Consider the following 24,049-nt stretch of genomic DNA (forward strand, 5'->3'; position numbering starts at 1 on the left):
GCCAGGAACCCATTTCAGCACAAAAAGTAGCAAGTGGTATGTTTTTCAGCTTCCTGGAAAATTAAGTGTTGAATTGATGGGGGAAGTGGAGGAGTGAAAACAGAGTCTTAACATGGGAAAAGGAAAAACTGACTGCAAGGTCTCAGGCAAAATAATGACCATTTGCAAGGGTAGCACAATGGTCCAGCTGTAGCTAACCTACCATGGCAAGAAATGGGCTTGCTAAAGAAGTGAGGATTCACCCAGCACACACATCAGCCAGAAGGAATCCACTCTGTGGCAGAAAGATACAGCCTTAAGGCAGGCCAAGCCCAGAAACAAGGGACATAGAGGCCTGAAGTAGAAGAGCAATTCTGGGCACAGTGCACAGACTTTCTGTAAAACTCTCTGTGCTTAGCCATGCTAGAGCAAGGGAGAACAAGGAGGAGCTGGCCTCCTTCAGTTTATTATGGTCCCAGCCCATAGGGCTCTCCTGCCCTCATTGCCAACCATCCCTGAGAAAGAGACTCAGAAATGAGACAGTGAGTGTTCAAGAGCCCTCCCAACCTGGCAGACTATTCCTTTTCCATGAAGGCCTCACCAAGATCACTTAGAGCTCCATCTTCCTAAACCATATACCCAAACACAGACATTCCATTATCATTCTGATTTTCTATTCATCACCACAGCACCATATTCCCAATTCTTTTGGGATTTGAGATATCCACTATGATCCCAAGATCTTTTTTGTTTTTTTTTAATATATTTATTCCTTTTTCGCCCCAAAGCCCCCTGGTACATAGTTGTATATTCTTCATTGTGGGTCCTTCTAGTTGTGGCATGTGGGATGCTGCCTCAGCGTGGCTTGATGAGCAGTGCCATGTCCGCGCCCAGGATTCGAACCAACGAAACACTGGGTCGCCTGCAGCGGAGCAGGCAAACTTAACCACTCGGCCACGGGGCCAGCCCCCCCAAGATCATTTTTTAAGGGCTTCCATAAAAGCCCATCTCCACTATACATTTCTTAATACTTCATATGTTAATTACAGAGACAAGTTATCTAAAATAAAAAGTAACGAGGCATTCTGGATGAGTGAGTCATTTAGATAACTAAAAGCTAATTCATTCAGCACCAAAATATTTCTGTAGTCTTGCTAAAATAAATGATGCCTTAGTAAACAGAGAATATCAAATATAATAGTTCAAAATTCTACCCAACCTTCAAGATCCAGTCTAAATACAAACACTCCCTACAAGCATCCTCCAATTTCCCCTTGCCACTTCCACCCACCACCAGAAATAACCCCTCTTTCATCTATGAGCCTACATTTTTATTACACCTCCTTCACAGCACACAGCATGGTCTGCTTGAGGTTAGCGACTGAAATGCACCTTGTCTAACTTTTAAAAACTAAGTTCCTTGAGACCAGGGACCTTCTTCTTTAACCCCAAGGTACCTAGTTCACAGCAGGCATACCAACACTTCACAAAGTGAATACCCTTAGTGATTCAAACATTATAAAGAGCATCATAATAGAGCAGAGGCTTCAAGGGCTCCTGAGCTCTGTAGGGCAGGAAAGGGTGATATTAGAGAACATGTTACTATCATTAAAACGCTCATTGGCTTCTGTTCAGTATTTCTCGGCTTTAGGAGAAAACGTTTTTCTAAAAGGGAAACATTCTGAATCCCTAATTTTTTCTAAAATGGAATTACTTTTTAAAAATCTCAACTTGCATACTGAAAGTTCTGGTTGAGTTTGGCATTGCTAAACCTCCACTGCCACATTTTCTAGGTCTCAAGACCTAGTGGCTCCCTGCAGTTCACCAGGGAGATGAGACAGCAAGTAGAAGGATGTAGTAAGTGACAAGAATATCACCAAGATACTAGGCCACGTTTGGCACCCAGTTCACCAGTCTGAAAGCCAGGCTCCTCAGTACCCGCAGTGCTCAGAGGAAGTAAGAAATGGAATACATGATAGAGCAAATCAAATTTTAGGCTCACAGTCCACAGCAACCACTTCTAGCAGGGCTAACAACATTCTTTTCCCAAAGCTTTAATGTTTAGACAAACCAGGTGGTAAGTATAGTTTAAGTATTCTAAACACTGCAACTCAAACTCAAAAGCTCCTTACTAGCAATAGAGGATTTTAAGTGGTCAGCCAAGAATAGCTGACTCCAAGTTCTCTCCCCAGCAGCTATTCTTTTGCAGGATACCTCTTTCTTATCATGTAAAGCAAGAGAATTTTCTTGATGAAAATAGGGAGAATAAGGTGCTAGGACTGATAGTATCAGGATATTAAGTAACTAATCATATATGTAGCCCCTTGGGGATAATAACAGCTCTTGTCTTTGATGGTTTTTAATCCAGCATCTTCAGAGACAGAAGTTACATAAGTTTGTCACATAAGTTAATTTTACAAATAACTGATGCACTAAAACACGCAAGCTTATGATGGAAAGCTTTCCACATTGCCTTACTTACTTCTTAGCCTTTCTCAACTAATCAAACCATAATTTGATCTATTCCTGTTGAACAGGATAACAATTATGATTAATGTATTCAGAGAACACTGAGGTAAACAAGACTGTTCTCTCTACAATGAATGTCCCCAAACTGCCATACTTTGAATTATTTTGTATAGCGTTTCTGTCACCACCAGCTGAATCTTCTTGCTTCTATCAATGTTTGCCTGTAATGGAGGGTCTCTTAACTCACAGCTTCTGATATCACATAGAGCTGGAAAGGAAGGTCTTAAGAGTCACGAGCTAAAGCTCACTCCCACCAGTCTCACCTCCTTCAGACCCAGGCAGTCCATTTCCAGACCCTATGTTCTCAACCACTACAAGTGGATTTCCCAAACTTGCCTGAGTATAAAGAATTAACTGGGGCGGGGGGCGGGGGGGTGTTAAAATACACATTCTTAGTCCCCCTCCTAGAAATTCTAATTCAGTGGGCCTGGGATAGAGCTCTGAAATCTGTATTTTTAACACACACCCTCAGATGATTTTCCTGACCAAATTTAGAAATACAATATTACGTGCCATGGGTGCTGCCCACTTGGAATTGGGATTCCTTCAGAAGCATAATGAACCTGGGGCAAGGCCAACTCTTTCCAGAAACCTTGCAACCAATAAAGCTTTGAGGTCACTGCTCTTCCACTGCCCTCAGGGAAAATCCCCTGATCTCTGAGGCTCCTGCAGGCTGTCCATAACACCTCTTCTCTTTGCTGGTACTTCATTCACTGAAGACTTAGCACACCTTCCTTCTCTCAGCCCCAATGTCCTGCTATCCTTCTTTCACCACACAACGACCCAAACAACTTTTCAGCCTCTCAGTTACTGGACCTCCTTGACTTTGCTCATCTCCACTGAGTTCACTTTACTTCAGCCATTTGTGTCTGTGGCAAAACCTAGGAGCCTGTCATGTCCAGTAATTAATTGCTCCAACTCTGAAATCTTCCACTCACATGTCCCTCTCTAACCACATCCTCCTATTACTCCATCATTCCAATACATCCATTCCTTGACTTCATCAACTCTTCTGGCCCTTTTCTCCTCCCTCTTCAGTCTAGACACCCTTACCTAACATGTTAATCAATCCCTGGCCAATACCCTCCGTTCTTCTGCTCCACAGTCCCTCTGCTGCTCACCCTAAGCAAACCCCCACCCTGGCTCAATCCAACTATATGCCTTATTTGCTCCTAAAACCAGGCAGCAGAACGCTAGTGGTAACCCAATCAATGCATGGTCTCCCACCTCAACAGAGTCCTGCATAGAGATCACAGACATTGTCCCAAGGCCTCTCTTCCTCTTCCTGACCTCAATTGTATGTCAAATCTCCTTGTTTTTCCTTTGACCTCTTCCCATTTACTCTTAGCAGATAACCTCACCCTCTATTTCACAGAGATGATGGAAGCCACCAGACTAGCACTTGCTCCTAAAGCCACCAGAAAATGCAACTATGCCCAGAGGGACCATCATAAGAGATGCCAAGCCTATGGTGCCTATACTGGGCCTACTGTTTGCTTGTTTATTTGAAGTAAGCTCCCTGGGGATGATCATTACTGCAGTAAGCAGTAGGTGGTGAGTACCCTCCTGGTGAAAGAAAAAAAAAAATAGCCAGGCTCTCAAAAGATCTCTCTACCCTGAGATTCTTTCCTAACATGAGAAGGAGTTTAAAAAGAAGAAGAAAGCTGTCTTACCTGCAAGAATTTAACAAGTTTAAATCCAAACATAAAGGTCCCATACATCAATAGAATGATTATAAATCCCAAGTCAAATAGTTAATTCCCTGATAATTTTTATAAGTTCAAAACTAGAGGCAGTGAGGGGCCACCGCCATGGCCAAGTGGTTGTTTGCACGCTCTGCTTCAGCAGCCTGGGGTTTTGCTGGTTCAGATCCCAAGCATGGACACGGTACTGCTCGTCAAGCCATGCTGAGGTGTCATCCCACAGAGCACAACCAGAGGCATTCACAACTAGAATATACAACTATGTCCTGGGGCACTTTGGAGAGAAGGAAAAGAAGAGGAAGAAAAGGAAAAAAAAGGATTGGCAACAGATGTTAGCTCAGGTGCCAATCTAAAAAAGAAAAAAGAAAAAAAAACTAGAGTCAGTGAAACAATACTGTTAGTTATGGTCTGTCTTTCACTCTTATGCAAATTCTAATTGGTTGACTACAGGTCTACAAGTCAGGGCTACAAGCCTTTTCCTGATGGTTTTTTTCCTCTTTATAATATTAATAGCTAACATTGATTGCTTTTCATGTAAGCTACTCACAATGATTCTGTAAGATAAGAACTATTATTTTTCTCCATTTACAATTGAAAAAACAGACTTAGATATGCTAAGTAATTTGCCCAAGGGCTGACAGCTACAAAGTGGCAATGGTAAAATTAAAACACAGAGCCTGAACACAGACTAATTTATGTGCTTTGCCATAGTGCTTATTAACAGAAACTTCCCAGGAAATGCAACACCCTCACCCAAGCATTCTTATTTCTTAAACTCCAATATATGCTTAGAAACACAAATACAAGGAACCAGCAAATATTAATATTATAGCATATTTCACATTCATATCAGAAGGCAGTAATGAATAAGAAGTCTCTACAGTCAGATCACGTAGATTCGAATCCTAGCTCCACCACTTTCTTAGCTGAGTAACTTTAAAAATTACTTAACTTCTCTGAGCACAGTTTACTCAACTGAAAACAGAAATGATAATAACCATCACCACCTTAGTGAGTTCTCCCAGAGATTTAAAGATAATGTGTGAACGCACATGGCAATGGACCTGGCACATAGTAAGTGTCAAAAAAAGTTAGCTGTTATAATAATAATTATTATCCAAAATGTATTGAGGACCTTCACCCACTGGATTTTAGGCAGAGCACTGGGTATCAGGACTGTACCATAAACAGGACAAGGCTGTCCTTGGCCTCATAGATCTTGCAGTCTATTGCGGGAGAAGACAATAAAGAAGGAAACAAACATATAAATGAAATACTTGGAATTTTGGTGAAGCGCTAGGCAAGAAATGCACAGGTACTGAGAGAGGGGACAATGGGGAGAAAGCTACAGCAGAAGGGGTGATCGGGAAAGGTCCCTCTGAGGAGGGACGTTTTAGCTAAGACTGGATGTTTGAGAAGGCTCTTTTTATGAGAAGAGTGGGAGGGAAAAGTGCCAGACAGAGGGAAGGGCCTGTACAGAAGAGGAGGAGAACTTGGCATGTTTGAGGAGCTGACGGTACTCCAACCTGACAGAAGCATGGTGAGCAAGGAGCAGAGGTTGGAGAAGGAGGCAGGGGCTGGGCACCTCAGAGGAAGAAGTGTGGATGTGGGTCTAAGTGCAGTCGGAATCCACTAAGCAGGGAGTAAGGAGGGCGAGACGATCTGATTTACTTTTCAGTAGGAGGACTCTGGCTGCCACAGGGAGAATGAGTTAGAAGAAGGCAAGAGTGGAAGCTAGGAGACCAGGTAACAGGCAGAAGTCATTCAGCTGAGAGAGGATGGTGGCTGGATTAGGAGGATAGAGGGAAGGGAGGATTTGACATATCCTGGAGGCAGGGCCAACAGGCCACGCTGATGGATTGGGAATGGGGTGAGGAATCAGGAAGAAGCAAGGACATTTTCAGGTGTCTGGCCTGAACAATGGGTGAACAGTAATGACACTGAGACAGGGAAGGCAGAGGGTAGGGGAAGGCTGGGAGAGAGGCAAGGAAGGGGTCAGGAATGAGGAATACAAATTTGGAAGATTGAGAGGGAGATTGAGAGATCAATTTTGGACATGTGAAGTTTGAGATCACTGTGAGGCAGCAAATACAGATAGCAGGAAGAGGGTGGCTAAAATGCAAGTCTGGAGCCAGAGGAACACCCAGGTGGGAGGTGTAACGGAGGGAGTCATCCGCATCCAGAGGGCATGAAAGTCCTGGGAATGGACATGGTCATGTAGGAAGAGAAAAAATGATGAAAGAAGGGAGGTAGCCAAGTGAGAAAAGAGAAGAAATAAGAAGAAATCAGGTTGGCAATCTAAAACTAAATATAGTAATGCAGCCCATACAAAAACACAGAACTGCCCCAACTACATGCTCAATAAATGCCTGTGGAACAAATAAAAATAAATTCTTAACACATTCCCTTTGGGCCTTTAAAAGAATAAAATTTTCATTTAGGATTTTTCCCTCAACTTCTTGTATATTTGCGGCATAAGCAAAACATTTTTGAAGGTCTCTGTTTGGAGTGTGTTCAAAGGGATCCTTTTCCTTAAGAGCAAAAAGCAAGGATTTTTTTCAAAAACTCACTAAAATTAAAAGTAGCCTACTTGAAATTCAAGCCTTTAAAAAGCTTACACTCACACTATATACTCTCTGTAAAAAATCTTACCCCAAGATACAATTTTTCTGATCCTTTTAATGAAAATGCAATCACTTTTTACTACAGATGTCATTTCATCCTGAAAGATGAAACTGGTACTTTGAAATAGTTCAAGAGTCACATGAGAGATGTAAAATGCTCGAGAGATCAAGGATTTATTTTAATATGTTTAACAAAAAAAAAAACTTAAGTATACCTGCAGGGCCATCCAAAAACTGATAAGCAGGGAGTCGAAAAGGATAGAATTGCCAGGAAAATAAGTAAATATAACAGCTACTCCTCAAATGAAAACACATTAAAGCTGTAATTATATCTCTGGGTATCTGTTGACACACACAAAAAAATCACTACGTTCTCAAGGCTTATACTATCAGTAAGAACTACCAAATGGAAATCACAGCTGTAAACATAACTGGGATACCTGACACTTTTCAAAGATTTTCAGTGTGACATAATGACAACACATAAGAAATAAAGTCAGTAACATTTGCCAAAAACGTTCCTTCCCTCAATAGTTCAAGTTAAATCAAGACCGTAATTCTCTTTGAGATCATAAGCCTCACTTGTAAAATTCTTCTTCTTGGGTATATAAAGGAGAGAACTATCCTGACTTTTAAGGGATTGTTACCCCACTTCATGATATAGCTACCTAAATCCTAGGAGACTACCATGAAAGTCACAGGAATGAATGGAGAATGAGCATTCATTCATTCGTTCACTCAACGAATATTAAAGACTTATAAATGTGTCAGGTGCTGTTCTGAGGATACATCTGGGGAAAAAGTCTCACACTTCCAGGTTAATGAGGGGGAAAGAGGCGATAAACCAACCAATAATATACATATTTACCAAGTAGTGGTAAGTGCTATGAAGAAAAGAAAAGTGGGGGTTAAGGAGAACAGGGGAATCAGGTGTATTTTACACAAGTGATCAGGGAGAGCATGATAATGTTATATCTGAGCAGAGACATGAGGCAAGAACTACGATATCCAAGGAATAGAGTTATGGGCAGAGGGAACAGCGAATGCAAAGGCTCTGAGATTGGTGCATGCTTGAAGTTTTTAAGGAATAGCAAAGAGATCCATCTGGCAAGGCTGGAACTAAGACAGGGAGGTAGGTAGTAGGCCACAGCAAAGACTTCAGATTTTACTTTAAGTTGAGAAGCTACTGGAGTGCTCTAAGCAGAGGATCCAACTTACTTTTTTAAAGGATCACAAAGGGAACACAAGTTCTTACTCATAAAACCAAGACATAGCTCTCATAATCTATTTACAAGTGAAAAAAAACATACAATAAAACAATCTTCTAGTATGGTAGCATTTTTGTAAGAAAAAATACTTATACATGGGAACAAAAGATTAAAAAGATAAATAACAAACTGTGGTTTATTATGGTTTGTGGGATTGTGGGGTTTCTTCCTACGCTTTTGTTTTTCTAGTTTTCTGCCTTAAACATGAATTACTTTTGTAAATTTTAATGTTATCTTAAAAAAGGAAAAAAAACCCCACTGCCACCGTGAGATTACCTGAATCTCTGAATATAGTCTGAAATCTTACTTAAATATGAAAAAAATAAATAAAATACGAAGAACATTTTCTCCAAAAATTACCCTGCTTCGCACGCAATGTTTGCCTCTTATGAAGCGTTGAGCAAATCAGGCACGCTCAATGTATCCAGGTCACAAAACCAACTTGGTTAATATGTTTATCATTACATAGTAGCTCTGTCCTCTACAGCAACTTGATACCATCTTTCCAAGGCAGCAATAGAAGGGCCCTTTTCATTAATTTCCTAAGACTCTTTGATACTACTTTGCCGCTTCTGGATTTTTCCACTGTATGTCTCTTAGAAACAAATTAAGCCCGAATAAATTGTTCCAGCTAATGAAGTGCGCTTTTGGCTCTTTCCCCATGGTTGAGAATTATCCGGCAAAATACCAATTGTTTTCAGGACGCATTTTCTCTCAGTTTCGAAATATTGCAATACGAAGTTACGGCAAATAAAGAACATCAAGAAAACGTACAAGAACACGTATAAATGGAAAGCACTGTAATCCTTTTTTAAATTGAAGATGTGTGGAGGTCTCATGAATAAATATACTGTGTGTTCACATGACACAGATAAAAACAGAAAGGAGTGTGCCCTTCCTCCTCCTCTACCTAACCCCCATCACATAACAGCTTCTCACAGGGCACCAGCCCAGGGCAATCACTGCTCAGAAATGCAAACCACGCAACTCAAAATGACTCAAGCTCTCAAACACTTTCCACCTAAACTCCACACGCACCCACTCCTCAATCACTTCCAACAGGCTTCCCTGAAGGAAAATCCCAAACCGGGAAGGCTGAACAAGCCCCCAACTCCGCTCACACGCCACCCGGCAACCCGGAGCCCAGGTTCCCTGTTTTCCTGTGGACAAACAAGGGTCCCGGGATTCGGGAATCTACGGTACCCCGCGCGGTTCGAGTCCCGTCAGCTGCCTCGCCGGCCAGGCGTCCGCTCTTTACACCAGAGGCATGGGCGGCCCCGGCCCGTAGGACGCGGCTCCCGGCCCCAGCCTCGCCGACCCCGGCGCTCAGGCCGCCCCCCCGAGCTCCCCTCCCGGCCCTCGGGCGCACTCGCGGCGCAGGCACACTCCAACACGCACCCTCGCACGGTCAGGCGGGCATCTGAGGACACCCCACTTCCCCTTCACAATCCCCTTGTCGTCCTTTCGCAGCTGTGTAGTCCGCGGGGCGACACCGACCCCCAGGGGCAGCAGCACCCACACGCCCCCAGGACGCCAGCGGGGAGCTGGAGGGGGGGTGATGACAGATGGGGCGAGGGCGGGGCTCCGGGGGGAAGGGGCGGAGCCTCCCAGCATGGGGGTGCTGGCGGCTGACAGAAAGACCGGGGGCAGAGGGCGGGAGGGGTTGGCTGACACTGCGGGCAGAGCCGGGGGTCAGGCGTGGCGGGAAGGAGCTCGCGCAGACACAGGGGGCTGACAGGCAGAGAGATACACAGACACGGGGACTGACAGTCGCGGGGCCACACGGGGCCGGCGGGCCGCGGCGGGCGCTCACCTGGAAGCGGCGGCGGCGGCGGCGGCGCCCGCGGCCGAACCGCTCTCCCCGCGCTCCAGGCCTCCCTCCCAGCGGGCGGCCGACCGACCGGCCGGCGAAGGACCCGCGGAGGCGGCGGCGGGAGCGACGCCGGAGCCGCGGACTGCTGAGCGGCGGGGACGCAGCTGCACCAACCGACTCCGGGACGCTCGGCTCCGCTCGGCCGCGCTCGGCGGCGCTCGGCTCCGCTCGGCCCCGCTCGGCTAGGCTGGGGGCGTGGCCCGAGGCCCCCCGCCCAGGTCGCCTCTGGCGCCCGGGGGGCGGGGCTTTCGTGCGGGCGCAAGCCCCCTGACGTAGCGGGGTGCGGACCTTGCCCCGGGCGCATGCGCGGGCTCTGGTCCCGCTTTTCCCCGCGTGGAGCTTGAAAGGGCGGGGAAGGAGGGGAGAGGGGGCGGATGCTGTGCCCCCAGAGGTTCCCGGCTTTTGTACTCCATATCCTGGTCTTTCTAGAGGACTACTTAAGGAAGGCCACACCAGGCTACACTTTCAAAAGGATATAGGCAGGGCAGGGACGCCTGACCCTTCTCTCCATAGTCGACTGTTTCCCAACAAGCATCGCCTGCGAGTTGGTTTTTGTTTTATCCCACCAACGCTTCACTGAAATTTTTAATCTCTTCTGTTTCTTAACAACAACTTCTGATGACTGATTTCTTAACATTAAATCTTCAGGTACTCGAGGGCTTTCAAGCATCAGTTAGCCCCCTCAGGCACAACAACGCTATCCTTTCTTCGCAGCTTCTATTGTGTAAAACCTGTAACGCCTGGGATGCCCATGGACCCTTTCTGAGTTTTTGTCACACGTTCCAGGCACGTTATTTTGTTATGGAGCCCAAGTCTGTAGCTATTTGCTCAGAAAGTGGTCCCCACGTTTAGAGTCTGGTGATTAATAAACAGCAAGACCTTTGCAGTCTGACACCTGGGTTGGAATCCCAGAGTGACTTTGGACATGCTATTCAATCTTTCATCCATCAAAAGGCAATGGAAATATTAGTAACTAAGCCAAAGGGAATGATTGCAAGGATAAAATGACAGCACCCACAAAGCTTCCCTCACAGTGCCTGGTGTTCAATAAATAAGGCTGACTTTAACTTCAGGTTGCATTATAACCTTCAGATCCTGAAAACGAGTGGTGGTAGTGGTAGGGGAAATATATAAATATAAGTATTGAGTAATGTGTCAGACATGACATGTCCAAAGCCAAACTCTGGAACTTGGCCCTCAGGTTGCTCCTTTCACAGTCTTCCCCACCTCAGTTAATGTCAATTCCATGCTCCTGGTGGCTTGGGCCAAACCTTGGAGTCATCCTTGAATCCTCTCTTCCTATCATATCCCACATGTAACCTAGTAGCAAAGTCTGTCAGCTCTACCTTTAAAATATCCTTATTTGAGCCCTCATCTTCTCTCTCCTGGCATTTTGCAATAACTTCCTACCTGCTCTCCCTGAATCAATTCTGCTCTCAGAGAGCTTGTTCTCAAGCAGCCAGAGGGATTCTGTTAAAACCCAAGTCACAACATATTTCTCCTCTTCTCTGAAGCCTCCAATGGCTTCCCACCTCACTCAGAGCAAAAATGAAAATCTTTTTTTTCAAGGGCCTCCAAGATCCTATGTGATCTGCTCCCTTACCCTCCCCCACCTCTCTTCATCTCCTTCTATTCTACCCACTTACTCCATCCCTGCCACACTAGCCTCCCTTCTGCTCCTGGAACATGCAGGCTCACTCCTAATCTCCGGATCTTTGCACTTGATGTTTCTTCCCCCAAGATATAAGGCATGTGCCCTTACTCCAAATTTCTACTCAGAAGTCACCTCCCCAGAAAGACCTTCCAAGACCATTCTACTAAAATATCCAGTCCCAACCTCCATCACACTCTCTCCCCTCATCCTGCTTTACTTTTCCTCATAGTCCTTACGACCAGAATATCCTCTATAATGTCCCGAGGGCAAGGACTTACTGTTGCTCATCTGCAGCATCTGGAACATGGCCTGACATGGTCAGGTACTCAATAAATGATTCTTGAATGAATAAGAGTATATATGGGATATGTTGCTCCAATTGAACTTCATTTACTAAACAAACTTTGCTAAACATCTATTCCAGTCCTGTGGAATTGAAGAGTCAAAGAAGGCACTCTCCCAACCACTGAGGAACTCAGTATTTCAGAGGAGATAGACATGTAAAGAAGTATTTCTGGAAGAAAATATACAACACTAGATGGATGTGCCAAGCTTTGGGAAGCAGAGAAGGACATAATTAATACTATATAGGAAAGTGTGAAAAGACTTCCCAGAAGAGGTGACATTGGAACTGGGTCTAAAGAACTGATGAGGAGAGGACTCCAGGAAGAGGAAACAGCATGCACACAATACCAGTGTTGGGAAGTGTGTCACAAATAATGTTTATCTAAGGAGGCACATTATTTTCCTTTAAAGAAATAATTTAAACACATTGCAGGTGATCCCTATAATAATGTCACCTGCACTCATTCACATTCTGACAAGCTTTCTCAAGCAGAAAAGAAACTTCCAGAAGTGTAGTTGACGCACTAGAATTACAACCTGACCTCTATTTTATTGGAATGGGCTACACCTGTGACTTTTTTGTCTCAGGGTCCAGAGGCAAAGAACATGTATCAGTTAGCAGATTGCTGGCTGCAAGTACCAGTAACCCATCTGGCCAGTTCAAAAAAATAAAAGGGAAATCATCTTAAGCCTTTTTGCCAGAAGAGGGGAAGGGTCTCTCAGACCAATGGCAAGAACTCAGTTGTGCTTCTGGATGGATTGGAAGCAGAGCAAGTGTTGCCAGTAGGACACTTCCTGCAAACTTGTTTTCTCTGCTTCCAGTGGGAAATATGTCTACCAACCACTCCCGAGTACATGATACAATTCCAACTAACCATAGAGAGACTAAAAATCCCTAATAATTCCAATTCCAAAACTCCAAAGAAGAGGGTCTAAATGTCCCAACTTCTGTCAACCAGTCAACTGTCCTTCCCCACCCCCCAAACAATCACGGCCAGCTTACAAGTCATTATGTAGTTCACCAGGAACCTACCTCTGTGGATCAAGACCACAAAAACTAATTGTTTTGAGTTGAGGAGATATCTTAATAGAAGTCCCTCACAGAACCATTGATTCCACTTAATGGCAAAACCCCGGGAGACACTTGATAGTGACACGGGAAATGACTATTGAGTTCCTGATTTCTGCACAGTAGAGAGGCCTCTTTTTAGGTAACAATCAAAACAGGAAGTTGCTCTTTTTCCGGAAAAAAACTGAGGTGGTCTCCATAAGCCCTCTGTAGTGGGTATTCTGATGGTCTTCTGTGGAAGTTGACAATAGTACCAGCCACCAAATATTTCTGGTTCGCTTCCCAGGCACATGATAAGATCATCCTTCCTGACAGCTTGGAGTTGGGGGTGGCCATATGACTTCCTTTGGTCAATAAAGTGTGAGTAGAAGTATGTCACTCCCACCTCCAAACTTTAAGAGCTAGTAGGCAATTTTCTATATTCTCTTTCCCTTAGCAGCATCAATAGACAATGCTTGAGCTGCTGATAGCTCCATCAGTCTGGATTCTGGAGTGAGTAAACATAAAATAGTGACCCTGAGAGGCCACAGTGGACAGGCAGTATGAGCAAGAAATAAACTTTTGCTGTTATAAAAACAAGACTGGGGCTTGTTTGTTACCATAACAAAAAATAGCCTATCTTGACAGATGTATGTTCCTAACGTCCAGTCTATCCCACTCCCCACTGTACAGCATTGAGGCAATTTGGGTGGGATGGACCCCATCTCTCACATGTGGGTGTGGACTCTGATTGTTCTAAGCCAATTGAAGTAATCTCATCCACCTTGTATTGACTGCTTCAGGATTAGACCTATTACCCAGGCCTACATCTATCAGTACCCAATAGTCACCTCACCCCAATAATTAGATAAAACCCTCACTGCCTACCTGGATGTCAGTGAGGAACCATTTGCTGCTGGCAGCTATTTTGCGACCATGAGGAGAGCCAGCCTAAAGATGAAGCCAACACATGAAATAGGGAAAAGCAGAAAGAACTTAAGAGAAACAGAGTTGGAGTACTGATCAAGGCTTACTTGAATCCCACTCTACCAAGTAAAGTTATGTAAACCAGTAAATTCCCTTTGTTGTTGATTCTAATTTAAGTTGGATTTTCTATTACTTGAAACCACCAGCATTCCAATTATGGCTATTCTGCACAGCTCTGAGCAGTCACCACCATGAGAGAATCACAGGTGGGAAAGAGTCTGAGCTTTGAACAATTGCAGGAAGAGAAGCTGAAAATTCGACATAATTTGTATACCAGCTCCTTTTCAAGATTGAGGTATCACAATGCAGGCAGAGCACAGAAAAGGAACAGTAACTGGCTGAGAACCAAGGATCAGAAGAATCCTAGAGGACTAGTATAATGACAGACCCCTTAGCTTAATCAACAGTACATAGTTCATTTCATAGAGAAGGTTCCATCACTTTCCATTAATCCTTATGTTGCCTTTATGAAGTCTGGAGAGAAAGAATCTAGGAAGTAGTTTAGTGGAGTAAGGAAGTAGGATTTAAATTAAAAACTTCTGGGTTTGAATCCTGTCTCCCCAACTTACTCATTGTGTGAGCTTGAATAACTTAACCCCCTAACGTTATTATGAGAATTAAATGAGATAATCCATGTGTTGCTATTAATTTAACATGGTGTCTGATGCATTATAAGGACTCAAAGGTAAAAAAGGAAGTCCCATCAGTCTTTTAAAGAAAAGTTCTGAATCCAGTTGTGCCAACTTATTGCCTCTCTGCTCTAAATCCACCCTCCTTTGCCTTGCTTTGTGATACTGGAGCTGAATTCTGTAAACATTTTTCTTTTGCCAGTGGCACAAAACATTGTCAGTAGAGAGTGCTGGAGGGATCCTGCAAGGTATAAGAGCATAAGAGGCTTCCTGATTCAGAATATTCCTGACTCCAGTAAGCTCTTCTTGCTCCTACAGCACATAGTTGCCAGTGGTCTATGGAAGACCCAGTGGTGCTCACCCTCTAGTGAGTTTTTCTGCCACCCAGATGGCTAGTTTCTGACCTGTGGTCTGTGGCAGCCCAGCAAACTTCTCCGCCATGCAGTGGGCTGACTTCCTGCTCTCTCCAGCAAGGTCTAAATTTCATTTTTGGGTTGGAGGAGAGGCTCTTGCAAGTTTGTTCTCTCCTTGGCTGACTCAGCCCTAGAGATGGTAGCTGCTCCCTACATTTGTTCTTCCTACACGTATTCTTGGAAGTTCTCTTTTGGCCCTTCTGGTCACTAACCACCCTTCACTAGTTAATAATTCTTGATATTAAATTTTCCTTATTCAAACTACTGATGTGGTTTCTGCCTCCTGAGTGGACCATGTCTGATACACCAGTGGCCTCAACTGCCAACTGGACAAGTTTCTGGAATTAAAGAAGAACTGGCATACGCTGGGGTGGGGGTGGGAGGGTAGAGTCCAACTATGTCTATACCAGTAATTTATAAAGTCATGACTTCATCCTCAAGAGAACACTATAAGAAGAAAAATACAGTGGTGAGGCCTGATGTCAGAGCTGGTCTTCTGCCAGCCCTCGCAGCTAGGGTTCTGCTGCCTCCCTGGACAGGACTAGGCCAGCCCAGCCCAGGACCTGCGCCAGGCATGACAGGCAGGAGGCTCAGTCCTATCACAGGGTGGGGCCTGGAGTTACATCTTGCTTCTAAGTATGCAGTTTCGTCTGGGCCAGAGATGAACTTGAGTGTCCATGAACCCTCCTAGTTCAAGCCATTAAATGTTCCCACCCACCACTCTCTTTCCCAACAAATGTGTATTGTGCACGTACTGTGTATCTGGCCTTGTGTTAGGGTCTGGGTATGCAGCATGAAATAAAACCAGAGACCTCCATGGAGCTTACAGTCTAGTAAGTAAAGTAAACATTGCTTACATAATCAAAAACATAAATCTTTCATGGTGCCTGGTACCATGAGATCCAGAAATAGAAGCCTTTGGCTCAAAGATGTTTAGAGAAATCATTGGTGTGAGACCTAAGGAGGAAAAATAGGAGTTAAATTAGATGTATTATCTGCTCAGGCTTCCATAACAAAATACTATAGGCCAGGTGGCTTAAACAACAGAAATTAACTTTCTCACAGTTCTCAAAGTCCAAGATCAAGGTTCCAACCAGTCTGGTTTCTGGTGAGGACTCTTCCTGGCCTGCAGATGGCTGCTTTCTTGCTATGTCCTCATATGGCCTTTCCTTGGTTTGAGTGCATGGGGAGAGAAGGAGAGTGAGCTCTCTGGTATCTCTTCTTAGAAGACACTAATCCTACTGGATCAGGGCCCCACTCTTATGACCTCATTTAACCTTAATTACTTTCTTACTCCAAATACAACCACACTGCAGGTTAGGGCTTCAACACATGAATTTTGGGGGGACACATATATTTAGTCCATAACACTAAGCAAATAGGGGGAAAAAGAATGCTCCCTGTAGAGGGAACAGCATATGCACAGGATCTGTGGCAGTTAAGTGTACATGATGGTTTAAACAAAGAGGAAGAAGGAACACTAACAACAAGGCAGATAATGGGAGATAAATCTAGAGAGGTGGACACTGGCCCAATCAGGCGTGGCTTTGAAGGTCCTGGTAATAATTTGAGTCATAACCTAAGAGCAATGGGACTTTATTGAAGTGATCTGAGTAGGGACATTGGGTGGAGACCAAAGTGGAAGGCTCAGAATGGATACAGGGAGAACAATAATGAAGACATTCATAGTGTCCAGGCTCAGCCCAGGCTACACAAGTGGGCATTGGTTGGCCTGAAGGAGACACTGGCCAGCCAGGCTGCCCAGGCCCAGGGAAGAGAATCTGCTTCTGGCCTGGGTGAACAGAGGCCTTGGACTGCAGGTTTACCCCCAGGCTCATTCTCAGCTTCTCTGCAGTCCTGGCTTCTCCCCTGTTGTACTCCACCTGGTAGACACTGTGCCATATACAGATCTTCCTTAACTTACAATGGGGTTTTGTTCCAATAAACCCATTGTAAGTGGTATACATCATAAGTTGAAAATGCATTTAGTACACCTAACCTGCTGAACATCATCTTAGCCTGGCCTACTTTAAACATGCTCAGAACACTTACATTAGCCTACAGTTGGGCAAAATCATCTAATACAAAGCCTATTTTATAATAAAGTGTTGAATATCTCATGTAATTTATTGAATAGTACTGAAAGTGAAAAATAGAATGACCGTCTGGGTACAGAAGGGTTGGTTGTAAGTGCATCGGTTGTTTCCCTCATGATCGCATGGCTGATGGGAGCTGCAGCTGCTGCCCAGCATCACGAGAGTATAGTACCACATATTTCTAGTCTGAGAAAAGATCAAATTCAAAATTAAAAGCACAGTTTCTACTGAATGTGTATTGCTTTAACACCATTATAAAGTTGAAAAATCCTAAGTGGAACCATCCAAAGTCAGGGATTGCCTGTACTGCCTTACCCAGACAGCCCATCTCTGAGGTTGGTTCAGTTTCCCTAGCCCTAGTCTGGCCCAGCCTGCCTTTCTCCTTTTCCCACCTTGGACCCTAGCACTAAGGTTCAGTAAGCTGCCCTCTGACCCAATACCAATCCAAGAACTACCCATCCCTTCTCCAAGCTCCTCAATGTGACATTCATATCCTCAGCCAACAATACTCTTTACTTTAATCTAGGGTCCTGAGGAGCTTTCATTCAAGTGAGGACGTGACCTGTAAGCGATCCATTCCTTTCAAAGATGCAGGCTGGTTTCAAGTCATCTGAGTGGTCTAGAAAATGTCAAGCTCTGAATACAGATTAAAGGGATCCTGTTAGCTGTTAGCACTCCCAAGGGGCTAGCCAAAAAAAAATTTTTTTAAATCTCTTTGGAAGAAGTTTACATTGTTCTAACCTTAAAATTGTTTCTACAAACAATTTTTTCAAATGCGCTACAATGCCTAATGCATAATCAAATATAACCAGACACATAGGAGATAAGACATCATAAGAGAAAATGAATAAAAAAATGAAGACACAGATTCGTGGGGACCCAAAATATAGGACATTATCAGGCTCAGACCAAAGATAACTAGCTTACTACATTCAAGGAAATAAAAGCCAAGCTTAGACAAATCAAAATCATGAGATATGATTTCACAACATTAGAATGCTTATTATGAAAAGAAGAGAAGAAAAAGAAGATAAGTGTTGGAGTAGATGTAGAGAAATTGAAATCTTTGTGCACTATTGGTGGGAATATGAAATAGTGCACCTGCTATGGAAAACAGTATGATGGTTCCTCAAAAAGTTAAACACAGAATTACCATATGATCCAGCAGTTCTACTTCTAGGTATACACCAGAAGAATTGAAAGCAGGAACTCAGACATTTATACACCCATGTTCATAGCAGCATTATTCACAATAGCTGAAAGGTGGAAGCAATGTGAATATCCACTGACTTTATAGGTAAGAAGAAAACACCCAGGGCAGGCCCAGTAGTATAACGGTTAAGTTTGCACGCTCCCCTTCAGTGGCCTTGGGTTCTCCAGTTCAGATCCCGGGCACGGACCTATGCAACGCTTATCAAGCCATGCTGTGGTGGCGTCCCACATATAAAATAGAGGAAGATGGGCACGGATGTTAGCTCAGGGCTAATCTTCCTCAAACAAAAAAAAGAAGAAGAAGAAGACAACACCCAGAATAAAGTGTGGAGAGACAATGAAATGGAAAATATAGGAGAAGGTGGGAGACATAGAGGATACAGTGAGGATTAACATATGTTTTAATTGGAGTCCCAGAAGGAGAAAAGAGAGAGAATGAGACAGAAGCAATATTTGAAAAGATAATGTCTGAGAATTTTCTAGAACTCATGAAAGACATCAAGTCATAGGTTGAAGAAGCCACATAAATTCAAATCAGGATAAGTAAAAATAAATCCACACCTAGACAAATCACAGCAAAGCCATAGAAAACCAAAGAAATATAAAACTGGTCTAATGTAAAGGTAATTTGAGTTCAAAAAGAGAAGAGAGTGGGGAAAAAAAGATATTTGAAGAGATAATAGTTAAGCATTTTTCAGAATTAATGCAAGATATTCACAGATTCAAGAGACTCCACAAATAAATAATACATTGAATAAATATAAAGAAAACCACATCTTAGATACAACATAGTCAAACTACTAAAAACCAAAAATAAAACCTTAAAAGCAGGCAGAATAAAAAATAAGACATATTTCAGAGAAACAACAATTAGAACAACAGCCTGCTTCTCATCAAGAGAAGATAGAAGACTAAAATGGTATCTTTACAGGGGGAAGAAAACTGCCAACCGAGAAATTCCATACTCAGTGAAAATAGCCTTCAAAAATTAAGGAGAAATAAAGATACATATTTTCAGGCCAGAAAAAAACCAAAAAACAAAACCTCAGAGAATTCAATGCCAGCAAGTCTGAATTACACGAAATACTAGAAGTTTTTCAAATTGAAGAAAAACAATTCTAGATGGAAGCACAGATCTACAGGAAAAAATGAAGATGATGGGAGACGGTATATATGTGGATAAATATAAAAACGACTTTAAATTTAAATTACTATTTAAAGACCATTTAAAACAACAACAATGTATTATGAGATTTGTAACATGTGGAAGTAAAATATGTGACAAAAATAGCAGAGAGGGTAGGAGCAGGAGAGGGTATTACACTGGTTCTCAGATTGTTTGGAAAATTATAAAGTACTAATTAAAATTATACTGTAATAAGTTAAGGATACATACATAATCTCTAAAGCAAGCACTAAAAATATATAAAAAATGGTTTACCTAAAAATCCAGTGGAAAAGGAACTGAAAGCAGGGTCCCAAAGGGATATTTGTACAATCATGTTCATAGCAGCATTATTCACAATAGGCAAAAGATGGAAGCAACTCTAATGTCCATTGACAGATGAATGGCAAAACAAAACATGGTATATATATACAGAGGAATATGATTCAGCCTTAAAAAGGAAGAAAATTATGACCCATGCTACAACATAGATGAACCTTGAGGACATAATACTAAGTGAAATAAGCCAATCACAAAAAGATAAATAGTGTATGATTCCGTTTATAAGAAGTATCTAGAATAGTCTAATTCATAGAGACAGAAAGTAAGATGGTGGTTGCTAGGGGCTGCGGGGAGGGAGGAATGGGAAGTTACTGTTTAATGGATATAGAATTTCAGTTTCGCAAGATGAAGAGTTCTGGAGATTGGTTGCACACGGGGCCGGCCCAGTGGCACAGCGGTTAAGTGCGCATGTTCCGATTTGGTGGCCCGGGGTTCGCTGGTTTGGATCCCAGGTGCAGACATGGCACCACTCAAGCCATGCTGTGGTAGGGGTCCCACGTATGAAGTAGAGGAAGATGGGCACGGTGTTAGCTCAGGGCCAGTCTTCCTCAGCAAAAAGAGGAGGATTGGCAGCAGATGTTAGCTCAGGGCCAATCTTCCTCAAAAACAAAAAAAAAAGAGATGGTTGCACAAAAATGTGAATGTACTTAAAACTAGCGAACTGCATACTTAAAAAATGGTTACAATAGTAAATTTTATGTTGTATGTATTTTATCACAATTAAAAAAAATCTAATAGAGAAGATAAAATGGAATAATAAAATACTTGGCTGATCCAAAATAAGGAAGAAAAAGAAGAAAATAGGAACAGAAATCAGGTAGGACAAATAGAAGACAAATAAGATTATAGACATAAATGGTTTGGAACCATATCTGTAATTATGTTAAATCTAAGTGGACTAAATATTCTAATAAAAAGAAAAAGATTGACAGGCTGAATTTAAACAAACAAAAAACAAGATTCAACTATATGATGTTTATAAGAGACTCACTTTAATATAAAGACATATAAGTTAAAAAGATAAAAGAATGGAAATATTCCAGCTATTATTTAAGTAAGAAATAATACCTACCTTATACAAATTCTTTCAGAAAATACAGAGAACACTTCCCAACTTATTTTGTAAGGTCAGCAAAATCCTACTACCAAAACCTGTCAAGATGACAAGAGAAAACATCACAGACCAATATCTCTCAAGACCATAAATGCAACAGCCCTAAACAAAATGTTAGCAAATCAAATCAAGCAATAAATAAAAAGGATAGTAAATCATGACCAAATGGAGTTTATCCCAGAAATGCAAATTGGTTTAACATTTAAAAGTCAACCAACCACATTAACAGAATAAAAGAGAAAAATAATTTGATTATATAAATAGATGTTGAAAAAGCATTTGATAAAATTCAATACCTAGTCACAATAAAACTCTTAGCAGCATAGGAATAGAACTTCCTGGGCCAGCGTGGTGGCGCAGTGATTAAGTTCACACATTCCACTTTGGCGACCCGGGGTTCACAGGTTCAGATCCCAGGCATGGACCTATGCACCTGCTCATCAAGCCATGCTGTGACAGCATGCCACATACAAAATAGAGGAAAATGGGCACAGATATTAGCTCAGGGCCAATTTTCCTCAGCAAAAAGAGGAAGATTGGCAACAGATGTTAGCTCAGGGCTAATATTCCTCACCAAAAAAAGAAAAGAACTTCCTCAATCGAATATAGGGTATACAGGAAAAAAATTAGAACTAACATCATCCTTAATGGTAAAATATTGAACTTTCTCCTCCCTAAGGTCAGGAACAAAGCAAGGATATCACCTATCAGCACCTCTAATCAACATTTTACCAGATGGCCTACCCAGAAAGAAAAAGAAAAAGAGGTCATGAAAATAGGAAAGAAAAAAGTAAAATTGTCTTTATTCAAAGATGACATGATTGTGTAGAGAGAAAATCCTAAGGAATCGCAAGCAAACTTTTAGAACTAATAAATGACCGTCTTAGTCTGGCTGCTATAGTAAAATACCAAAGACTGGGAAGCTTACAAACTATCTAAGTTTATTTCTCACAATTCTGGAGGCTGGAAGTCTGAGATCAGGGAGCCACCATGGTCAGGTTCTGATGAAGGCCCTCTTCGCGGCTGCCAAATCAATATACCAAAATCAACCTTACTTCTATATTCCGGCAAATGTCAGAAAATAGTTTTTAAAAAGAACAGTCAAAATAATTTTGAAATAGCAAAAAATACCAAGTACCTATAAATGGACCTAACAAAAGACATGCAAGACCTCAATGGAGGAAACCAAGAACATCTTAATAGATATTAAAGAATAAATGAATAATGGAGAGAGATTCCATGTTAACAGGTTGGAACACTGAATATTATAAAGCTATCTTTCTAATCGGTCTATGGTTTCAAAGCAGTCCCAGCTGATTTTCATATGGAACTTGACAGGATGATTCTTTTTTACTTTTTTTTAGATTGGTATCTGAGCTAACATCTGTCGCCAATCTTCTATTTTTTTTCCTTCTTCTTCTCCCCAAAGTCCCCCAGTACATAGTTGTATATTCTAGTTGTAGGTCCTTCTGGCTCTGGTATGTGGAATGCCGCCTCAGCATGGCCTGATGAGTGATGCCATGTCCACACCCAGCATCCAAACTGGCAAAACCCTGGGCCACTGAAGCAGAGCACGCCAACTTAACCACTCAGCCATGGGGCCGGCCCCGGGATGATTCTAATATAAAATTTATATGGAACTACAGAAGGCCAACAACAGCTAAGGTACTCTTGAAGAAGCACAAGGTGGAAGGATTTACTCTATCAGCTAATAAGACTTAGAATAAAGCTCTAATAATTAAGACAGTATGGTATTTGCACAAGAGTAGACAAAAACTAGAGAGACCCCCAAAACAGATCAACGATAAAGATAGCATTACACAACAGTGTGGGGAAATGATCTTTTGAATAAATAGTGTTGAGTCAATTGAATATCCATATGGGAAAAATGTCACTGGAACCCTATCTCACGTCATACTCAAAAGTCAATTTCTTAGGCTGGCCTGGTGGCGTAGCGGTTAAGTTCATGCACTTCACTTTGGTGGCCCAGGGTTCACGGCCCAGATCCCGGGTGTGGACCTACATAATGCTTATTAAGCCATGCTGTGGCAGTGTCCCACAAACAAAATAGAGGAAGATTGGCACAGATGTTAGGTCAGGGACAATCTTCCTCACACACAAAAAAGCCAATTTCTGATGGATTATGGACCTAAATATGAAAATTAAAACAATAAACCTGGCCTGACACACAAAAGATACTCAATAAAGCTTTCTTAAATGAATGAGTGTATATATGGGATGTGTTATTCCAATTTAGCTTCATTTATTCAACAAACAACAAAACCAATTTCTGTGGGATTATGGACTTCAGTACGAAAGGCAAAACAATAAATCTTTAGAAGATAACATACAATAACATCTTCATGACCTAAAAGTAGAAAAAGCTTTCTTAAACAAGACAGAAAATTCACCAACCACAAAGGAAAGATTGATAAAATGGACTTCTTTATAGTTAAGAACTTCTGGTCATCAAGAAACATCATCAATAGAATGAAAGGCAAACCGGAGAGGAGAAAGATTTGCAATGCACATAACTGACAAATGGTTTATATTCAGAATATACAAAAAATACCTACTATAAATAAATAATGAAGACAGACCAAATAGAAAAGTAGGCAAGAACAAGCTCTCCACACAAAGAAAATCCAAACGGCCAATAAACATAGGGTGTTTAGCCTCATTAGTATTCAAGGAAATGAACCACAGTGAACAACTAATACAGACCCACCAGATGGCTGAAAGCACAAAGTCTGACAGCATCAACTGCTAGTAGAACTGTTAGCTCTTATATTTTGCTGGGGGGAGCGTACTTGTATAACCATTTTGGAAACAGTTGGCATTACTTCTTTAAGTTAAGCATAGGCATACCTATAACCCAGCAATTCTGTTCCAAGTATATACCTAAGAGAAAGACACGCCCAGGTAGAGCAGTAGACACGTACAAGAATGTTCACAGCAGCATTATTTACAGTAGCCCCAAGTTGGAAACAATCCAAATGTCAATCAGTAGTAGAAAAGATAAATTATGGTATATTCACTCAATAGAATGCTATATGTCGCACTAATTG

At 42.3% G+C, this 24,049-nt stretch overlaps 1 protein-coding gene across 7 annotated transcripts in view; it reads right to left on the reverse strand.

The window, feature by feature from the left end:
• ZHX3 (zinc fingers and homeoboxes 3) overlaps positions 1-24,049 on the reverse strand; it is a 132,642-nt gene that overhangs the window by 98,822 nt on the left and 9,771 nt on the right. For 5 of the 7 annotated variants that reach the window (XR_006891177.1, XR_006891174.1, XR_006891176.1 and 2 more), the window contains exon 1: positions 9,502-9,639. The exons of 1 other annotated variant lie outside the window; for it this stretch is intronic. The gene's annotated coding sequence lies outside the window, so the exon portion shown is untranslated. Of the gene's footprint in view, positions 1-9,501; positions 9,640-9,916; positions 10,132-24,049 lie in introns of those variants that run through there. One more of the 7 variants, XM_046679560.1, reaches the window with a different exon arrangement.

This window comes from Equus quagga, chromosome 12, assembly GCF_021613505.1.
Source record: "Equus quagga isolate Etosha38 chromosome 12, UCLA_HA_Equagga_1.0, whole genome shotgun sequence".
Lineage (NCBI taxonomy): Eukaryota > Metazoa > Chordata > Mammalia > Perissodactyla > Equidae > Equus > Equus quagga.